This window comes from Zingiber officinale, chromosome 2B (assembly GCF_018446385.1).
Source record: "Zingiber officinale cultivar Zhangliang chromosome 2B, Zo_v1.1, whole genome shotgun sequence".
Lineage (NCBI taxonomy): Eukaryota > Viridiplantae > Streptophyta > Magnoliopsida > Zingiberales > Zingiberaceae > Zingiber > Zingiber officinale.
In genome coordinates this window covers 105,781,565-105,804,320 of record NC_055989.1, presented here as the reverse complement: position 1 = coordinate 105,804,320, position 22,756 = coordinate 105,781,565, and positions in this window count along the sequence as shown.

Here is a 22,756-nt window from a genome sequence, read left to right as displayed (position 1 = left end):
GTCCGACATGACGATGAAGTTGAGTGGTACTACTCTTGGAGCTAGATATTAATTACGTGAGTTGTCAGTAACTTACTTAATTAGTGGACATTTGTTATCTTAAACACAGGGAGACTAACACACTCATAATAAGAAGGATCCCAAAATGTAATTTGGGATTGGTGCGGTAGTTCAATAATAGTTCTTTAGTGGAATGAATTATTATTGATGAAATTAAGTTGTGTGTTCGGGGCGAACACGGGATGCTTAATTTCATCGGGAGACCAAAACCAATTCCTCCTCTCGGTCCCTATCGTAGCCTCTTAATTATAGAGTACTATACCCACTTATACCCACCTTCTTACCCATCCTATAAGGGGCCGGCCAAGCTAGCTTGGAGACCAAGCTAGGGCCGACCATGTTTTGGTTCATGGGTGAATTCATGTGGCCGACCCTAGCTTGAACTCAAGCTTAGGTGGCCGGCCCTATTAAAATAAAAAGGAATTTTATTTTTAAAATTTTTCTTATGTGGATAACATGATTTAAAAGAGAGTTTAAAAATTTAAATCTTTCCTTTTATAAGATTCTACAAAAGATTAAGAGAAGAGTTAAATCTCTTTCCTTATTTGTAGATTAAAAGGTTGATTTTAATTTTGGTAAAAACTTTCCTTTTAATCATATTCATGATTTAAAAGAGAGTTTAAAAATTAAATATCTCTTTTATAAAGCTTCTACAAAGATTAAGAAAAGATTAGATATCTTTCCTTATTTGTAGATTGGAAGAGATTTTAATTTTTAAAGATAACTTTCTTTTTATCCACATGTTTAAAAGAAAGATTTTAATTTATTAAATTTGCTTTTTATAAACCAATCATGAAGGGATAAAAATTATTGGAGAAATTTTTATAAATTTCCGGAAGCAAATAAGGAAGTTTTAATTGTTGTTAAAATTTTATTTGCTTGGAAAATTTATGTGGTGGCCGGCCATTACAAATTGAAAAGAAAAATTGTTTTTAATTAAATAAATTTTCCTTTTCAATGGCAAAAGAACTAAGGAAGTTTTTATTAAATTTTCCTTATTTGCCAAGACCAAGGATTATAAAAGAGGGGGGTAGAGGAGGCTTCAAGGCTAAGAACTCTATTATATTTTTCTCCCTCTTTTCTTCCTTGGGTGTGGCCGGCCCTTTTCTTTTCTCTCCTCTCCTTTGTGTGGCCGAAACTCTCTCATGGTGGAGATAGCTTTGGTGGCCGGATCTAAGAAGGAGAAGAAGGAGAGAAAAGAAGCCTCTTTTCTAGCATCCCTTGGAGCATGGTGGTGGTGGCCGAACCTCTTCATCCTAGAAGAAGTTTAGATGACCGAAACTTACAAGGAAGAAGAAGGTGCTTGGTGGTTCTCATCTCAGAAGATCGTTGCCCACAAAACCTCCGAGGTTAGAAGAGGAATACGGTAGAAGATCAAGAGGTCTTTCTAAAAGGTATAACTAGTAATTTTTGTTTCCGCATCATACTAGTTATTTTTGGAAATAATACTAAATACAAGAGGCATACGATTCTAGAGTTTCGAATTTGTTTTCGATATAGTGTTCTTTTGTTTTTCTTTCCCTTGTGATTTGATTGTTCTTTTCGGTTATCCTAAAGTTATTTTAGGAAATTAAATATTAGCTTTCCATAAAAGGTTTTGTCTAGTCGGTGGTGGTTGCTCCCATATCCAAGAAGGCCATGTGCCTCGCCACGTCAGTACTGGGAACCAATTATGGAAATTAATATTTAATGGAATTAATAACTTAAGGTGATTTGGGTCGAACATGTTAAGTTCCGCAGGAGACCCAAGTCAAAACCTAAAAGAACGAATAGATTAAGTTTTGGATCAAACGTGTTAAGTTCCGCAGACGATCCAAAATTTAATTTAAAAGAACACATGGTAGCTAGGAAAAGGTTCAAACCTTTGTACGAAATTTTTGTACAGTGGAACCTCTAGGTTTTCCGAGTAGCAACCAACACAAGTATCAATCACCCATCCGACAAAATTTTGGGTGACTCAACTCTAGGAGTTAGAACTAGATCATCTTATAGAAACCTAAGTCAAATAGCCCTTATTTCTAAAATTGAACCTAAAACTATAGACGAAGCCCTACTAGACCCAGACTGAATATTAGCAATGCAGGAGGAGTTAGCTCAATTTGAAATAAACCAGGTCTGGGAACTAGTACCTAAACCCATTAACAAAACCATAATTGACAGTAAATGGGTATTTAGAAATAAATTGGATGATAAAGGTGAGATAGTAAGGAACAAAGTCAGGTTAGTAGCAAAAGGGTTCAGCCAAGTAGAAGGGTTAGACTATGATGAAACCTATGCACCTGTAGCCAGACTTGAATCTATTAGGATGTTGCTGGCCTATGCAACACACAAAGGATTTAAGTTATACCAAATGGATGTGAAATTTGCATTCTTAAATGGGTTCATCAAGGAAGAGGTCTATGTAAGTCAACTCCAGGATTTAAGAATTTGAACCACCCAAATCATGTCTTTAGGTTAAAGAAAGTCTTATATGGACTAAAACAAGCACCTAGGGCTTGGTATGAACGATTATCAAATTATCGGATATCTAAAGGGTTTAACCAAGGTCAAATAAATCCAACCATATTTGTAAAAATCTTAGAAAAAGATATTTTTATAGCCCAAATTTACATAGATGATATAATTTTTGGTTCAACCAACACTAAATTTTAAAAGAATTCACCAAGTTAATGGAAAATGAATTTGAAATGAGCCTAGTAGGAGAACTCAATTTTTTCTTAGGCCTACAAATTAAACAAACCAAAGATAATATTTATATTTTCCAAACAAAATATACTAAGGAATTAATTAGAAAATTTGGAATGAAAAATTTAAAAAATATAAATACTCCAATGACTACTAACATTAAAATTGAATCTAACTTAGAAGGAAAATCAGTAGACTTGAAGTACTATCGAAGTGCGATAGGAAGTCTACTGTACCTAACTACAAGTCGACCTGACATCCTTTTTATAGTAGGTATGTGTGCAAGATACCAATCTTGTGCAAAAGAGTCACATTTAACAAATGTTAAAAGCATACTTAGATATATTAAGGGAACCCTAAATGTAGGACTCTGGTGCCCTAGGACTTGCACCTTTGATCTAATTGGCTATTCTGACTCAGACTATGTCGGGTGCAAACTAGATAGAAAAAGCACAAGTGGTAGCTGCCAATTTCTAGGGCAGTGCCTAGTAAGTTGGTCAAGCAGAAAGCAACACTATGTTGGACTATCCACCACTGAAGCTGAATACATAGCCCTAGGAGAATGTGCATCTCAACTATTATGGATGATGCATACCCTAAAATACTATCAACCAGAATATCAAAATACAAAAATTTTAATTGATAACATAAGTTCAATCAATCTAACTAAGAACTCAATTCACCACTCAAGAACTAAACATATAGAAGTAAAACATCACTTTATAAGGGATCATGTCGCTAAAGGTGACATTGTACTCAACTATATTGAATCCAAATCAAACCTGGCTGGCATTTTCACAAAATCCTTACCTGAACTTGAGTTCAGTGCACTTAGAAGACAAATAGGGATGTGGTTAGTAGAATAGAACTTACTTTTTCTGCTTACTGTTTTTAGATTTTAAAATTTTAGGAAATTTTTTTCTTTCAAAAATTCTAATTTTGTTAGTTTTCAAAAATTTGGACTCAGCCTAGGAATTTCCCCCTACAAAGCATGCTCCCCTAAATTTCAGCCAGAGCATCTCACAAGCACCCTAGGTTTAACTTGCTTATGTATGAAAATACTTAGAATGGTGTGAGATGCATAGGGTACTGCCTGGACTTAAGAATGTTTATGTCTGTGCATCGACATAAGTCTAGGCAATAAATACCAATTTACATTAATCAAGTCAAGTTATCCCGTCTTAGTCAAATCTAACTAGATCACTGACTTAACTTGACTAACTAAGTGAAAGCTGTTGCCCTCTAGGTAAACAGCTAGTAGCTAATGACTAGACATTTGACTAAAGAAATTAAGTATTTAGTTTAATTTTTTTAATTATTCATGTTTGAACTTTAGGACTTTTGGAAAAGAGAACTAACTTTTTCTTTAAAATTGACTTACTCTTTATGGTTCTAAGTGAAAGTGGGCTTAGCTAAAGTTTTACAAGTTGTTACTATTTAAGCTAAGTGTTTTTTTTTCAAATTTAACTAAGTAAAATTAATTTTTGAATCTCTAAAATTTTTCTTTAAAGTTTTATCAAATATCCTTGTTCGCTCTTTTAAACTAAATTTTTTTTGCTAAGTTACTTTTCAAACTATTCCTCAGCTAAAAACTCCTTTTCAAACTTAGTTTCTGAAATTTTTTCTAAGGAAAAGGTTTTTTTAAATGTAAGTACTTTTCAAAAATCAGATTATTTTTAAAGAACTAAACTCCCTACTTAACTTTTGATAAAGGTTTTTCTATTCATTCACTTAGCTAAAAGGTCTACAAGAAAATTTATTCTAAAAGCTAAGTTTTTATCAAAATGATTTAATTATTTGTTCAACCTTCTATTAAATTTTTTTGTTAAGATAGTTCTAGCTAAAAGTTTTTTTTATTAAAAAAAACTAAGTTTGTCTTCTTTCTAAGGCTAAAATTTTAAATCTAAGTTTATAAAAGCTAAATTTTTTCAAAACCTTCTGAAAAACCAAGTTTTAAAAGCTAAAATATTTCTCAAAACCAATTATTAGCTATGTACTTTTAAAGCTAAAATTCTTAAACTAAGACCTATGATCAACTTCTCAACTTGTTTATTTTTATTGATTATACCTTCTTTCTGTTGTTTTTTGATATATGGCAAAGGGGGAGAGTATATGAAAATTCAAATATGAAAATTCCAAAAAGAGGAGCTTTAATTAAGGGGGAGTTTTTTTACTTAAGCTTTTATTAAGGGGGAGCTTTGCATTTAAATTTTTTCTTGTACTGCCATTCAATTATGCTTGCGTTGTTCTGAAATTCTTTACAATATTATTTCTTTATTCTTTATGTCTTTTACTTAACTTTGAATTTTTGTTGCCATAATCAAAAGGGGGAGATTATTGGTGCGGGAAACATCCGACGATCGAACATGAATTTTGATAATGACAAAGGATTCAAAGTTAAGATTATTTGTGATCTAATGTGTTGAATGAGCTTGCAAGAAAAGTCATAAGGTATCTTAGGCAAAAGTTCTAGTTGCGGTCAGGCAGGCAGGAAAACCCTAGGTGGTAGTAACCCTAGGGGGTGGTAACCCTAGGTCCTAGGGGGTGGTAACCCTAGGCGGAAATACTTGGGGGGTCGAGGTCTTTGAGCAAAAGTCCTAGAGTTGGATACTCTAGGTGACAATCCCGGTGTCATGGATCGGGTGGAAAGTCTGGGCGGATCATGGAGCGGGCGTCCAGTAGAAAGATCTGAAGACTTGGCCGCTGAGTAAAAGCCAGTCGATATGGAGGATCAAACTGGCAACATGTATACTCTCCTGAGTGGAGTAGTTGAGGGCGCGTTCCCCGCTAAGGGAACAGTAGACATCGATTCGACCTAGGGTTTCTGGTCAGAAATCCAAAGTCAGAACCGGACAGTCCGGAGACTGTCAAACACTTCTGTTATCATGTTTATTATGTGCTAACTTTGTTTAGCATGATATGTTGTTGTTTTATGGACTAACGTAGCTTGCAGGACGAAGAAAGAGCTCAAATCCCCGGATGAACAGTGTTCGAGGTGCCTCCATGGAGCTTGGAGGCACCTCGGATGCTTTGGAAGAAGGAGCGCGCGAAGTCAAGCTGGAGGCACCCTTAAGGAGTGTTGAGGCGCCTCAGATGGGCTTGAAGGCGCCCTCTATGGCATTGGAGGCGCCTTTAAGAGGAAGAGCAGTGACTTCTTCAACCCTTATCTTCGCTGTGGAATCGACGGAGTTGAGGGCACCCTCAAGGAGGTTGAAGGCACCCTCAATGAGCCTTATAAGGAGGTCTCGAACAGAAGCATGATTAATTAAGTTCTAAGCAATCTTTCTTCAGCGCACTGCTAACGAGACGATCCAGCTAAGCTACAACAAGACTCCGACAACCCGAAGCTGCGAAATTTCAATTCTTTGTTGTCAGTATAGTTTTTTCAATACTGTCATTGTAATAATTCTTGTAATATTTGCGCGATTATAGTTGTTTCCCAAAGTAAATGCTTAACGAGCGTGGGCCTTGGAGTAGGAGTCACCCAAGGCTCCAAACCAAGTAAATCTTGGTGTCTTTCTGTGTTCCTTTATTTATTATTCCACTGTGTTATTCGATAAATTTTTCGAATACGAAAAGTGAAAGCCACGAGCGTTATTCACCCCCCTTTAGCGCATCTCGATCCAACAGTTATCTGATTCTTATCCTTTGTGGATTATAGATTCGGGAGCAGCCAACCATGTAGCTCGAGAGTAAGTTACATTTGTAGAGTACCGTCGGGTACCAGCTGGCAACAAGTGGATCTGTGTGGGAAATAATGCAAGAGTTGAAGTCAAAGGAGTCGACACTTGTAAACTCAACCTCCGTGGTGATAGAGTTTTGTTTCTATATGATGTCCAATATGCTCCTAAAATTCGACGAAATCTTATTTTCGTTACACATCTTCTTGATTTAGGATATTGTATTAATTTTTACAGTTAGAGTCAGTGTGTTGAACTTAAGATTGACTCAGTGTCAATCGGATATGATTTTTTAACAAGTGGTTTAATGATTCTTGATGTAGAACCAGATGTCAATTATGCTATTGATGGTTGTTTTTTAAACATTGCTCTAACTAGTGATACAGAAATAACTGATGAGGTTTGACATGCTAGATTAGGACATATAAGACAAGAACGTATGAATCAGTTGGCTAGAGAGGGTTTATTGGGCACTCAGGCTAAGATTCAATTGTCTTGCTGGAAAAGCAACTAGGAAATCATTTGGTAAGACTATTAGATCTGAATCAACATTGCAGTTAATTCATTTGGATATTTGTGGTCCGATGAATGTGAAGGCTCGACATGGAGCTTTCTATTTCATTACATTTATTAATGATTTCTCTCAGTTCGGTCATGTGTATTTTATTTCTCACAAATTTGAAGCATTGGATTGCTTTATTCGTTATATGAATGAAGTTGAAAATTAAACAAAACGTAAAGTTAAGATTTTACGCACTAACCGTGGAGGGGAATATTTGTCTGATATGTTCAAGATAAAATGTAATGATAGAGAGATTATAAGACAACTGACAATCCCTGGAACTGCACAGTAAAATGGGGTAGCTGAAAGAAGAAATAGGACTCTTTTTGAAATGGTTAGGTCTATGATGGCGCAGACTAATTTCCTAATCTCCTATTGGGGAGATGCATTATTAACTGTAGCCTATATACTTAACAAAGTACCTTCAAAGTCAGTTCCATCTACCCCATATGAACGTTGGACAGGCAGAAAATCAGATTTAAGTAATCTGAGACCCTGGGGGTCAGTTGCTTATGTTCATGATAGTTCTCACAAATATGAAAAACTGGGACCTAGGGGTAAGAAATGTATTTTTATAAGATATCATGAGACCTCCAAAGGTTATGTTTTCATAGGTGAGCAACTAGATGGAACCATCTCCGAAATAAACTCGCGAGATGCGACTTTTCTCAAAACAGAGTTCCCAATCAGAGATGATGTTGATAAAAATGTTCCTCTATTTGAAGAGGATGAGATATTATCGACAAGAGAGGTGTCAAAAAGGGATACCTGAGTCTAGTCAACCGAGTGAGAGTGATATGTCGAGTCATGAGTTGACTTCTCAATAGCCCAACTTATGGAGAAGTGTTTGTAAGATCAAACCTAAGAAGAGGTTTAATATTGAGAATAAGACATTGATTACACTTCGAATTGATGACGACGAACCTCAATCCATTGAGGAAGCATTGAGATGTAGAGTTAGAGAAAAATAGAAAGTTGTAATGCTTGAAGAGATGGAGTCCATGATTCAGAATCATGTTTGAGACTTAGTCGATCTTCCTCCGGGCCGAAGGGCGATTGGTAATAAGTGGATTCTCAAAATAAAGAGGAAAGCTGATGGATCGATTAACAGATACAAATCTTGTTTAGTTGCAAAATGATATACCCAAATGGAGGGTATTGACTTTGAAGAAATATTTTCTCCCGTAGTGAAATTTGTATCAATACGAGTTATTTTGGCCTTTGTGGCACATTTTGACTTGGAATTACATCAAATAGATGTAAAAACCGATTTCCTTAACGATGATCTTGACAAAGAAATCTATATGGTTCGGCCAGAAGGTTTCATTACTGAAGGCCAAGAGCAGAAAGTATGTAGACTTAGAAAGTCTATATATATGAGCTAAAGCAAGCGTCAAGACAATGGAACATAAGATTTAACGAAGTCATTTTATCTTATGGTTTCGAGATGATCAATGAGGATCATTGTATTTTCCTAAAAAGGGAAAAAGAAAAGTATGATATTTTATCATTATATGTTGATGATATGTTGATAGTTGGAAATGACATAGGATATGTGAATGAAGTCAAGAAGTGGATGTCATCACAATTTGATACAACGGATATGGGAGAAACTAAATACATCTTAGGAGTGAAGATCATAAGAGATCGTCCTAAAAGACTTTTGGGTGTATCACAAGAGTCTTATATAAATAAGATGTTACATCATTTCAACATGTCAAATTATAATGTAGAACATACACCTATTGTGAAAGGTACTATTTTGAGCAAGAGTATGTGTCCTAAAACTCTAGAAGAAATAGCTGACATGAATAAAAAAAATCATATGCCAGTGCTATTGGTAGTTTGATGTACACTATGTTGTGTACACATCCTGGTATCAGCTATGTTGTGGGCTTAGTCAGCCGCTTCCAGTCAAACCCAGGACTGAGACACTGAAAGGCAGTAAAAAGGATATTCAGACATTTGAAGGTGACAACAGATTATTGTCTCTATTTTCGAGGATCAAATATGAGTTTGAAAGGTTATTCAGATGTAGATTGGGCTGGGGACCTTGATGATAGAAAAATCACATCTGGCTATGCCTTCTTGCAAAATGGTGGCCATCATCTCATGGAAAAGTAAGAAACAGGCTTGTGTAGCACTGTTGGTATTGGAAGCTAAGGATGTAGCTTGCGCACCAGTTGTGCAAAAAGCTATATGGTTAAGAAGATTCCCGAACCATCTGAAGATTGCTGAGAATAGTGGGAGTCTAGTAACTGTCTACTGTGACAGTCAAGCTGCAATAAATTTTTGTAAGGATCTCAAATATCACAGCAAAGATAAGCATATAGTTATTAAATATAACTTTATGAGGGATATTGTATTTAAAAGAAAAGTAATTCTTGAGTATGTCCCTACACGTGCTATGCTTGCAGATCCTTTTACTAAGCCAATGACTAAAGAGTCATTTGAAGAATATGTAAAATCTTTGGGACTTCGTAGAATGTAGCAATATTGAAATAACAATTAGACTTTGTGATTTGATTGTGTTATTTGCCATAATTTATTCAGTGTATATATTGTATTTGTTACATTCATATAAGATCTCGGTGAGGATGTTGGCATGTTGAGATTGGTCCACTCACATGGACAATCATCTCTGTTTGTTAAGTACAAATAGAGATAAGACCATTACTTATGGAATAGCTTATATAGCTGAAATTAGAGACAGATCTAAAAGTTGAGGTCGCCTTGATAATTGTGTCAAGATGAGATCATTCATGTGTTAATAATGATTGAAGTAAATGAACCCACTATTTACTTAACTTGTTGAAGACCATATTAGAATTCATATGTTGAATTCAGGATTAGACATAGGTATGTCTAGATCAAAATCTATACGATGTTAAATTTGAGTAAAACGTGCACTCTTTTTAGTAAAGAGAATAACATCATAATATGTGATTCATATCACATATGCTATTGCGACAATAAAGGCAGTAGGAGAATGGATCCTTGTTCCTCTACTATGTGAGACCTTTGAGATTATAAGTTAATCTCAAGTTTTTTTACCTTAGTGACTATTTAGCTGTTTACTTGAAGTTCTAATATCCTATGACTATGTATGATTCGGTCTATGGAACATAACTAGGAAAGCGACTGATTAGTATGAATAGATTCTAACTAAAAAGGAAGATTAAATATATTTACATCTTTTGATGTTATTCACTGGTCGACCCATTTCTGTTATGTATAGAAATAAATGTGAATATTGGATATAGAATATGCTCTTGACATAATGATCATTATAAGAGATTAGAAATGTTCATATTGATGTAAATGAAAATTATTTAATTTGAATAAATAGCAAGACATGGATATCTTCAAGATAATGACTATGTACGACTGAGAGATTGGATGGATCTTGGATAAAGGCTATGTGCCACCAGGAAAGAGGCAATGTGTCATGCAAAGTGTGTCTCTAATTTATTTGAGCGACTAAGAAAAGTGTAACAACTTTGTTAACATTGATTGCTCAGAGAGCGGCTATGTAAGGTGTAACAATCTTCTTAGCAACTATCGCTTAGTGTGCTTGCTGTCACACGAACCATTTTCTCTAAGTATAGATTGGATGTTCTAATATGGTCTATATGACTAAACTCTCAAATAGTCTATGTGACTTAGTTAGTCTTCGTGACTAACTAGTCTTTGTGACTTAACTGAATAAACTAGTCTTAGTGGCTTACCTTGGACGAGTGGGAGATGTAGGAAATGAGAAAAGTGGGAACGTGGGAACATGCCCACGTTCCCCACTACTCTTAATGAAAAAGTCCATTATATCCCTGAGTTATTTTCCTTTATAAAGGGTGCGTCCAAGAATCATTCAAGAGAAGAGAAAAAATGAAGACAAGGGAAGGAAAACATATGAGACGGTGAGATTTGATTCTTGGAATTGTGGAGAGCTTTCCGATCCTATAATCGTTCTTCTAACAACGAGTCTTACCGTCGTCAATTGTAGATTTATGGGAGATTGCTATAAGTCTTTATCATATTAATTCGTTTTAATTCATATATTTAGAATTATCAACAGATGATCCTAAGATAATGCATTTTTTTACTAAGTTCGATGGCCTATCTATACGATACTACTTAAACCAATTCAATCACATAACTTTTGTGAAATTAAACATACATATTTTCCTTAAAAATTTTGAAAATATATAATCAAAATAATTTGACACGAGAAGATTATAGATACATTTCAAATATTAATGACTATGTAGCTTTAGGATCAACCCTCACTCGAACCTAATTCTTCCAAGGAACAAATACTAGTTGAAGGGATAAAAGCTTTGTACCAGAGGGAGATTACGCTATCGTCAGTGAAAAGCTAAGAGCTACCATTCTCAATTTCATCGATGAGGCATGTGTGAGGCTAGTGAAAGTGTCAATGAACACTAAATGGAGGTAGGCCAGTGTATAAAAATAAGCTTTTAGGTTGTTTCCACGAGTGGAAACTAGGATTTTTGGTTTTACCAATGAAGTGGGAACGAGAGGATGTCAAAATTTTTTAACGTAAAAACACACAAGTGGTTCGGTCAGATGTCTCGGGCTGATGTTTAAACTATATCCCTACTTCATATGATCACGTGACTAGACACCTTATTTTTGAAAAGGGTAAAATGAAAAATCACTAAACCACCTCCATAATTTGGGTAAATCCCATGAGTTACGCATTTTGGGAAATCGCCGAATCTTCTTAATCGAAGTTAAGATCATTGATCTTAAAAAAAAGAATATATAAAAGTCGGCTTTGGAGACCAAAACGATCGACAGAATCAAAAAGCCCATCCTCTGATCCAAAGAAACAAAGAAAGAGAGGTGTAAAGAAAAAAACAGAGCAGAGAATAAAGTTGAATTCAAAGGCACTTGCCAAAGCATCACGTTAGGTCTCAAAGTGCACTTCACTTCGACCTTTTCTCATAGAGCAGCCAAGCAGAAAACACCACTCTATGTTTCTTCCTTCCTGGCCAATATATTGCAACTTCAAAAAGTATGTATCTATAATCTGACAAAAGCAGTGTACTTCTTCTAGAATTGCAAATACAACCGTATCAGAACAGAACAGGTGAAATTTAATCTCATCATGATGCATCCATCTCTGCATTTTTAGAACCAGGATTGCTCTCCGAGGCAACGCCCGAGGAAGAAGAAGCGGAAGACGAAGAAGCCTGACATGGATTCACAAACACGGCAACACCATGAAGTCAAACGTAGAGATGTACCAAACAGAAGTTAGAATAATGGAATCGAGTTTTTGTATTACATACCTTTCTTTGCTTCCTAAGCTTAACGTAATCGCTTATTCCTCGAATGGACTTCTTGAGGCAGATTCTGTGCTGGTCCATGGAGGTGCTCACGAACTGGCCCAGATGGTCCTTCACGTCGTCCAGGAACCCGGCGTCGGGCTCCTTCTTCTTCCAGCACGGCGATGACGTCGCCGGTCGCTCGCCGCTCTTGGAGTTGGCCGTCTCCATGACCTCCCTCTTCTCTTATCCCTGTCACGAAACTGAGACCCGAGTGCAAAATCAGCCGTCTTATGTGCTCGACGAAATGACACAGTGAAGCGTCTGCGACGATGACAACGAATTTAATGGCGTAAAGCCAATTGAGAGAAGTAATAGAAAAAAAGATGAGAAACTAGAAAACTCGCAAAACAGCGGCGGAGCACGCGGATTGGAGAAAACAGAGAGAGCCGTGGTTCGGTTTGCTCGGCTAAAGAGATTTGACATGGCCCCGATCGGTCAGCATGCGTTAGAATTGTTATTCATACTACAAAACCTTCGTTAGGTGTACTGCACCACCAAAGAAAAATAGATGAAACAAATCGCAGCTTTGTTGGCTAAAACATTAAGTCTTCTTCAATCAAGAACAAGAACTTAAACCCGAACGCCCATGGAGAGCTTAGGATCTTCTCGTGGTCCATCTGTCCGTGAAGTCGGGCTTCAGAATTAGTCGGATAGTAAAAAATGGATTCTAAATTATCAAAAAAAAAAAAAATACTATTCAATCTCACACAGTTTGATTTGTAATTATTTGAGACGTGAAACGTTCAAAAGTGCATGTGTCGTAGGACTTGAGGTGTTAGGTGTAAAGTGAGTTATATGCTTTATCGAAGTGAGGTACTTTATGTATAAACTTTTACAATTCAAAAATATATAGTTTTTTAAAAAAATTATTTCGTTAATAAAATTTAAATATTTCATAAACTATTAAATCATAATATAAATATAAAATTTAATAACATTCAAATATTAAAATAATTTATCTTCATAATCAAATAATTTATCTTCATAATCAAAATCAAATTTCAAATTAAAGAAAAATAAAAAGAAGTGGAATGAAAATTCTAAACTAATTTATAATTTAAATTTGCAAGGAGTAAAAAAAAAAAACAGAATCATTAGTGATCCTATCTGAAAATTAGAGAGATAGTGCGCTGAGCAGGTGATTACATTGTTGATCGTGTGAAGACTAGAATTAGAGAAAAAGGGTTCTTCTTCATCTCTGCACACGCCAAAGAGAACAGATAAAACGTTAATGCCTAAAAACTAGGAAAGGGCCCCCTGCGAAGTTTGTCCTGTTGGATCGAGACGTACATGAGAGGGAGATAAATCACTTGGTTTAAAAAAAGACTTCTTCTATTCGATTTTGAAAACAAAGTGCGCAGCGGAAAAATACAAAAACAAAACAAGTAAAAAGGCACATGTTTGGTTTTACTTAGTTCGGAGTATTCGGCGACTCCTACTCCAAGACTCAAGTCTCACGGACCTGTCGACGGATAATCCATTAAATACCTCTTCCGAAACCACCGAAAGAGGAGATCGAGTATAATAAAATATTAGGAAAAATGTAACACGCTACACTTTCCTTTATACAATAATTTAAGTATAATATTAAAGTTCGTTACCCTACACCTTCATAGATGATCGGATCAGGTTCGGTGTTGGACGACTCCTCGGCAGTGGTCGGACGCAGTAGCGTCATAGCAAAGCAGCAGCAGGAAGTCGAAGCACTCAGAATAAACGCATAGAAGCTTGTAAATTAGTTGTGTATGATGTCTTGGTCGAAATGCTCTTTTATTGAGCAGCGCCTTTCAAAGCACTGAAGGCACCTTTTGTTGGTGTAATTTACACTAATGATCTAACTCATATTTTGATGAATGACAAGGGGATTAAAATTAAAGTGTTGTGTGATCTAATTGTTTTACTAAGTGTGCAGGAGTTGACGGATCTGAAGGACCTGACACCAGGCTGAAATCCAGCTAAGTTCGCGGGACCCGATAGCTGGTGGGAAGTTCAGAAAGGTCCACGGGGCCCAATATTTGGCGAGAATTCCGGTTGGGTCCGTGAGACCTAACAACCGGTCGAAATCCAGTTGGGTTCGCGAGATCTAACAACTAGCGGGGAGACCCGGTGAGTCAAAGGCAAGTCAAGCAACTGCAGTTGGTAAGTAAGAGGTAAACAACTAGAGGAGAGATCCAGTCAGGACATGTTCCCATTTGAGAGAACTGTAGACGTCAGTCCAACTTATGTTCATTTGGAAAACCTAAGTTAAGACCTTGACTAGATCCTGATTTCAAGGAGATAGGATCTAATTACTATTTTTATCTTATTATGTTATGCTAATTTTATTTTACAAGATAAATATATTTTTATTTGCCCAGGACTAACTATTTTTTCCAGGGAAGAAAGTTAAAAAAAAGGTGTCTAGGCACCCGGAGTCCGAGCACCCGGCGAGCGGCAGGCACCCAGAGCTGGTCCAAGCGTCCGGACCAGAAAAATTATCCTGAAGCTAAGTTGAAGTGCGTCGACTTGCCGAGCCCATGTCAACGATCCAAGCGCCCGGAGGGGGTCCGAGCGCGTGGAAGTGGATAAACTTCGCGAATGAAGTTTCGACGAGAGATCGCCATGTCAGCAACAGTCCAGGTGCCCAGAGGGGTTCCAGGCGCCCAGAATGGGCCTATATAAGGGCCTTCTACCAGCAGCTTCAAAACGTCAACTACTACAAGTTTCATTCGTGCGTGCTGCTTCAAAAAGGCTCCGATGACACCGAAAGCCTGCTCCAAAGTTCGAAGAATGAGTTATTCTAATTTCATTTCTATTTGTCGGTAACAACTAATTTCATTTCTTTTACTCAATATTTGTAACTAATTATTCAAACTAATAGTGATTACCCAACGAACGCGATTGACAATTGGGGGCCTTTCGTTTTTCCCTCTAAGTTTTGTTTCTTCATTGAAAATTTTTCATTTTCAAATTTTCACCGTTGGTCAGAATTGGTAAAATATCTCATTTGGTAAAATTTATCATAATATTTTTTATTTTTTTTCTGAAATTGGTGCAACACCAATCGAGTTTTTATACGTTTATTATCTCCCACACTACTAATCCAAGAACTAGTCTTGGGATTTCTTTCTTCTTCTTCTTTGTGTGCAAGGCTCTTTAAATGACCCAAAATGAAGGATACAACGACGCTCGTCCCCCGCTCTTCAGCGGGGATGACTTTCCATATTGAAATAAACTGATGGAAGTGTATCTCAAGACAGACCTCAACCAGTGGTTCAACATCTACAAGGGATACAAACCTCCAATCGACAACAACACCGGGATTCCGATATGGACCTTGTAAACTAGACTCCGAAAATGAAAAAGAATGTGCAAACCAACTTCAAGGCATTGAACACGATCCAGTGCGGACTCACGAAGGAGAAACTAAATCGAGTCGGCCAGCATGAAAATGCAAAGGACCTTTGGGATAAACTCATTGAGTTACATGAAGAACCAAATGATGCAAAGGTAACCGAAAAGAATACACCTCTGAATAAATTACCTGACATCATAATGCAGGAAGAAGAGAAGGTGACTTGGGATGAAGAATCAGACGTCGAAGATCGGAAGCATCACAACTACCTCGCGCTGATGGCAACCGAACGAGTATCAGAAAGTGACTCGGAACAAGACGACGAGTCCGAATATGAATCAAGCCACGAGTCCGCACTCGTTTCCGAAGGTTTTACAAGGTGTCTTCTATCCTAACAGCTAAATTTTTTAGAATAATTGCATGTTGAATAAAAACTTAATAAAATCTGAAAAACAAAATGACACATTCCTTAAAGAAAATCAACACCTTAATGAACAACTTAACTCCCAAACAAAAAAACACTAACTAACTCAAGTTGAAAGACTTGAGGAAGAAAACTCAAAATTAAAAATTAAAATAACCAATCTAAAAGAATTATTAAAAAAAAATTACAATAAGATCCAAGTACCTAGACATGATACTTGGATCTCAATGAGCTATATATAATAAATCCGGGTATGGAAACAAGTCCAGCTCGACTAACAAAACCTTCATATCTCTAGTCACTCAAACTAAGAATCAAACCAAAGTCTTAGTTCCGAAAGCGTACCTAACCACGCAAGTAGGACTCAATTAATTTTATATACATAAAAGTGAAATTCATTACCTAAAACCAAATCCAACTAAAAATTCAAACCCAAACCTAAAATATAAAATGAAATCAAATAAATCAAAGTTAAATAAAAAAAACTAAATGTAAATCAAATAACAACAAAGTTAATCTAAATTCAAGTTACAATCAAGTTTATTATAACTATAAAACAAATCGACATAAACATGTAACTTAAACCCAAATTCAATAATTCAGGGGGAGGCATCAAATTAGTCAACATCTCCAAAAATAATAATTTACCCGGTTGGGTAATTAGAAATAGCTTAAATAAGGACAAAAGTTTAACCTAATAAACAACATTGGAGAAGTTTTGGATAATAGTAGCTTAGGGGAACTATGCCTATGCATGCCTAGGAAGAAACTATGTCTATGCATATTTAAGAAGATATGGCTTCTATCTGGTGCATTTGGCTTAGTGGAACTAACTGAAGGTACCTCTTACCAATCCTAGCTGGTTAGACCAAAGTTTTGTTATTAATTTCAGTGGATAGGGCTATTCAAAAAATTTTGGAAGGCGTAGTTACTCTAATGTTGTCTAGGTGACTCATCACAGCTTAAAAGTTTATCCAAAGAATCATGTTTGTTGAATCCAAAGCTAAACTTGAACCTAACATAAGTTAAATCAAACCTTGAAATTTAACTTAACTCATCTCATAAAATTATAAGATTCCTTAATTGAAAATATAGTTTGAGTGAGATGAAAAAGGATTAAAATAAAATAAAATAAAAATAAATTGAATTATAATAAATTAAATTATAATCAAGTTCACACTTGAGCTAAAAGTTTATTTCTTCTAATTATTTTTAGGAATCTAAATGGATATTAGACAATAGTTACTCTCGACACATAACCGATGATCAAACCATATTCACAAAGTTAACCTTCAAAAGACTAGAAACAGTTGCCTTTGGAAACAACGATAAACTGAAGGTAATTGGAATATGTAACATTGAATTACAATCCAATTTCATTATTAAAAAAGTACTCCTTATTGAAAATTTCAAATTTAACTTACTCAGTGTTAGTCAATTGTGTGACTCAAAATATAAGGTTAGGTTTACATCCACTGAATGCTTAATTAAACATATCAAAGGCCCTACAATAAAATTAAAAGGACTTAGGAATAATAACATTTATACAATTAACCTAGCCAGCTCCTCACTTAAGTGTTACTTGACACAAAAAAGAGGAAACCTGGATATGACATAGGAGAATGCCCTACACTAACTTTAGAAACTTCATCAAACTAAATGGCTTAGTTAGAGGACTATCAAAACTACCTAACTTAGAATCAAGAATTTGTAATACTTGTCAATAAAGAACACAGACCAAATCAACCCATAAATCAACTCATCAGATTCAAACCAACTCAACACTTGAATCATTACACTTAGATTTATTTGACTCACATGGGATTAAATCGATTAATGAAAATTTATATTGTCTAGTAATAATTTATGATTACTCAAGATTCAATTCTTAAAAAATAAATACAATATTTTAAATATTTAGTCATTTTTGTAAACAAACTGAAAATGAAAAAGACTCAAAAATCAAAAGAATTAGGAGTGATAACGGTGGAGAATTCAAAAACCATATATTTACTAAATTCTGCTTAGAAAATGGGTACCATAAAAAATTCTCATGTCCTAATACACCTCAACAAAATATAATAGTGAAAATAAAAAATAGAACTCTTCAAGAAGTCACTAGAACAATGCTTAATGAGTATCAATTACCAAAATATTTATGGGCAGAAGTTGTTAGTACAACCTACTATATACGAAATAGAATAACAATAAATAAGAAATAAAATAAAACCTCATTTGAAATTTACTATAATAAATTACCAAATATTAAATACTTTAAGGTATTTAGATGTCCTTTTTACATATTAAACACAAGAGAATACTTAAGAAAATTTATCTCAAAAGTGGAAAATGAAATCTTTGTAGAGCATTCCCTAAATAGTAGAGGATATAAAGTTTATAATAAGACTACTCTAAGAATTGAAGAAATAACCAATGTAAAATTCGATGAAATTACTAAAGAATCTAACTCAACTCAACCTCAATATCAACTAATGGACTTCGTTAGAGCTAGCACTGATCTAGGGGGAGCAAGTGAAAACTCAATAGATAAATACAAGGATGAATAGAATCAACCACAAGAAAAGAACAAACACAAATTAAGCTTAGAATAATAAGAGTTTGCTCAAACCACCCAATTGAACAAATTATAGGTGACCCAAACCTAAGAGTTTTGACTAGATAATCCTTCAGAAACTTAAGTTAAATATCCTTAATCTCTAAAATTGAACCTAAAATGGCAAAAGAATCCCTGCTTGACCTAGACTGGATTATAGGAGTATAGCCATGCAAGAATAACTAGCTCAATTTGAAAGAAATGAAGTCTGGACTTAGTACCACTACCTGATAATAAAAAAGTAATAGAAACAAAATGGGTATTAAGAAATAAACTAAGTGAAAATGGAAAATTTGTTAAAAACAAGGCTAGACTAGTAGTTAAAAGGTTTAGTCAAGTAAAATGACTTGATTATGATAAAACATATATTCTAGTAGCCAGACTTGAGTCTATTAGAATGCTACTGAGCTATGCAGCCTATAAAGGATTTAATGTTTATCAAATGGATGTTAAATCCATCTTCTTAAATGGGCTAATAAAAGAGGAAGTTTATGTAGGTCAACCACCTGAGTTTTAAGTATAGATCATCCTGACTATGTGTTTAAACTAAAGAAGGCTTTGTATGGTCTTAAACAAGCACCTAGGGCTTGGTATGAAATGTTGACCTCCTATCTAATTTCTAAAGGGGTCAACCAGGTCAAATTGATCCAACTGTATTTGTAAAATCACTCAAACAAGATATCTTCATCGCTTAAGTATATGTAGACGACATAATTTTTGGTTTAACCAACTCAGAATTTTTATAAGAATTTATAACCTTAATAGAACAATAATTTGAAATGAGTCTGGTAGGTAAACTGACATATTTCTTAGATTACAAATTAAGCAAACTAATGAAGAAAATTATGTTTACCAACAAAAATACATAAAGGAATTACTTAAAAAATTTAGAATGAAAAATACCAAAAAAATAAACATACCAATGAAAACTAACACAACCTTAGATAGTGATCCAAATGAAAAACTCATGGATCTAAAATATTATAGGAGTGTCATAGGGAGCCTTTTATACTTAACTGTAAGTCAACCTGATATTTTATTTGCAGTTAGTATGTGTGCTAGATACCAAACTTGCGCTAAGGAATCCCACTTAAGTAATGTAAAAAGAATTTTTAGATATTTGAAACACATACTAAATATAGGAAGTTGGTGTTGGAGGATCGGTGGCCGGCTTGAAGGGGGGTTGGATAGACTGCACCCCCAAATACTCGCTTCCTACGTATTCGTTAGTGCGCAAGCGGAAATACAAATACTAATAACGAATACAAAAGCTAAAGACAAAGAAAAGAACTAGCAAACCAATAACACGTTCGTTTAACGTGGTTCGGAGATGATGCTCCTACTCCACGGCTGTCCGTAAGGTGGACGATCCCTATCCGTCGGTGGATTAGCCCCCGGCAAACTCCGGCTATCTCAAGTCGCTCCTTGTGGGTGGAGAAACCTCACCACAACACACCAAGACCTCTTGGATTCCACAAACACTTGAGCACTTGTAGACTACTAATTAGACCTTAACCAAGTCTAATTCATCCTACAGCTACGAGCAATCGACTGACTGGGTTGGCAGTGCGGCACGGCAGCAGCCATGCACCACCGGTGCCACCAGTGGCGTTTCTATCTTCTGGGTGTAGATTCCAGGCTCTCATCATCCTCTGCATTGCCTGCATCTGCCAGTGCAAGAAACGACTGGTACAACCCTAAACTTAGGGTTTCCCATCCCGAGTACATTTCACTCGCACTCGGACCCTCACGACTCACTTGACTCTTCTTTGCAGCCTTGACCTCTTGCCTTCAAGCCTACTTCCTTTTGGCTCTCGTCCCTCGGATGCATCCAAGCCCGCGGCTTGTCTCCAATGCCATCCTTCGCGTATGCCTCGAAGTCGCTTCCCTCGGCCCTTGTCCTTGCTGCCTTGTCCACGATCCCTCAGATGCATTCAAGCCCGCGGCTTGTCCTCAATGTCATCCTTCATCGGACCCGAAGCCGTCAACCTGAGTCACATGTGTCACCTGCAGTCCTGCACAACTCAAGTACACATATTAAATAACAAGGGTAAACCTAACTTAAACCCTTTGCCCAAACACCAAAACACATGGTCCCACGAACCATTGGGATTGCTCCAACAATCTCCCCCTTTTTGGTGTTTGGCAATACGTTTAAGTTAGGGAAAACAAATAGCAAAACAATATGCTAAAACAAAATGGACTTACAATGCCAAGGCTACACACTTGGACTTACTCCGCCGAATAGACTTACATTGCCAAGACTACACACTTGGCAACCGCCGAATGGACTTACGATGCCAAGGCTACACACTTGGACTTACAACGCCGAATGGACTTATGTTGCCAAGGCTACACACTTGGCAACCGCCGAATGGACTTACGATGCCAAGGCTACACACTTGGACTTACAACGCCGAATGGACTTACGTTGCCAAGGCTACACACTTGGCAACCGCCGAATCAAGATGCAAACATTCATTAGAACCTATCACAAGGCTCCCCCTACACCTACGCTCCCCAATGAGCTAGGATTTTACCACGGGCTTTTTAAGAACCTATCCCAAGGCTCCCCCTATACCTAAACTCCCCAATGAGCTAGGATTTTACCACGGGCTTTTTAAGAACCTATCCTAAGGCTCCCCCTATGCAAAGGCACTTAAGGTTTTCCCAATTTAAACCTTACTTCTCCCCCTTTGCCTAACATCCAAAAAGTTCTCCAACAATATCCCAATTGTTGAAAACTTATCATCCAAACTGACCCTAAACTCATGTATTAATCCCCCTTGGATCCCATACATCTAAGTGAGTTGACATGGTCAAGAACAGCGCTGAAAAACACTTTCAGGCTGGTATCAGTCGACTGCCCCAAGTGCCAGTCGACTGCCCTCGTCAAAATGAGCTTACAGAACCATTCTGTGCTCAAAAACACTGTTACCAGTCGACTGGTATCTGTACCAGTCGACTGGTACCCTATTTCTGAAAAAATCAGCCTTTTCAGGCCAACTTCAGAAATGCACCAGAAATTCCCTAGACCTCTAAAAATTCCCAAATTTTGTGGAGAGGTCTATTGTACCAGTGTCTACTTGGAAAAAATACATTACAAAATGTATCTATCACCAATCCCAAGATTGACACAAAATCCAAAACTAGCTAAATGGTTCAATTGAACCTTGACCTAAAGTCCTAGTTTTGGCTTCCTTTTGATGTATTTGCCCATACCAACCCACAATGCATCCCTAGCATTGGTTTATATGGCATCTATACATCCAAAACCAATTATCATGCTATATGCCCCCAAATGTCATATTTCTTGCATGAAACACAAACCATGTGTGCCAAATCCCTAGGTTTGAGACTCAAGTCCGTCTCTAAACCACTTGGCACACTCCATGGCTCCTCTAGACTCCCAAGTAGTACCCACCTGAGATACATTGGCCATGGGTCCCAAATTGACTCTTGGAGCTCCCCTTAGAGCTCTTATCCTTAGCCACCTCCCTAGGTGACTCATCTATTGTGGCCAAACCACAATGATGTCCCTTAGAAGATCTCCTTATCTTCTTGACCTTGGACACATCATCCTTGCCATAATCATATGCAACCCTAGCATATTTCTTTTTATTGGCATTGGATGACTCTCCCTTGCCCTTATCATGTGCCACCCTAGCACATGGTCTTCTTTTAACCTTGGAGGGACTAGATCGGTATTCCAAACCCGATTTATCATTGTTGGGTTTTTGGCTACCCAACACCATACTTAATCCCTTAGATCCAATAGTGAATCTCTTAAGGAATTTCTCTAAACCATCAAGCTTTGCCTTCAAAGCTTGATTCTCCCTTTCTAGGTTCCTAACCCTAGAGTCAACATGTCCACCTTGGACATTCCTAGACCTACCCTTCCTAGGCATGTGTCTCCCCTTCTTGGGATTAATGCCTTGGTTCTCCTTAGGTCTAACATTTTTAGAGTTATCATGCATAGGTCTCCTAGGGTTATGATCCACATTTACCCTATTCCGATCATGATATCTAAATCCAAAATTTTTCAT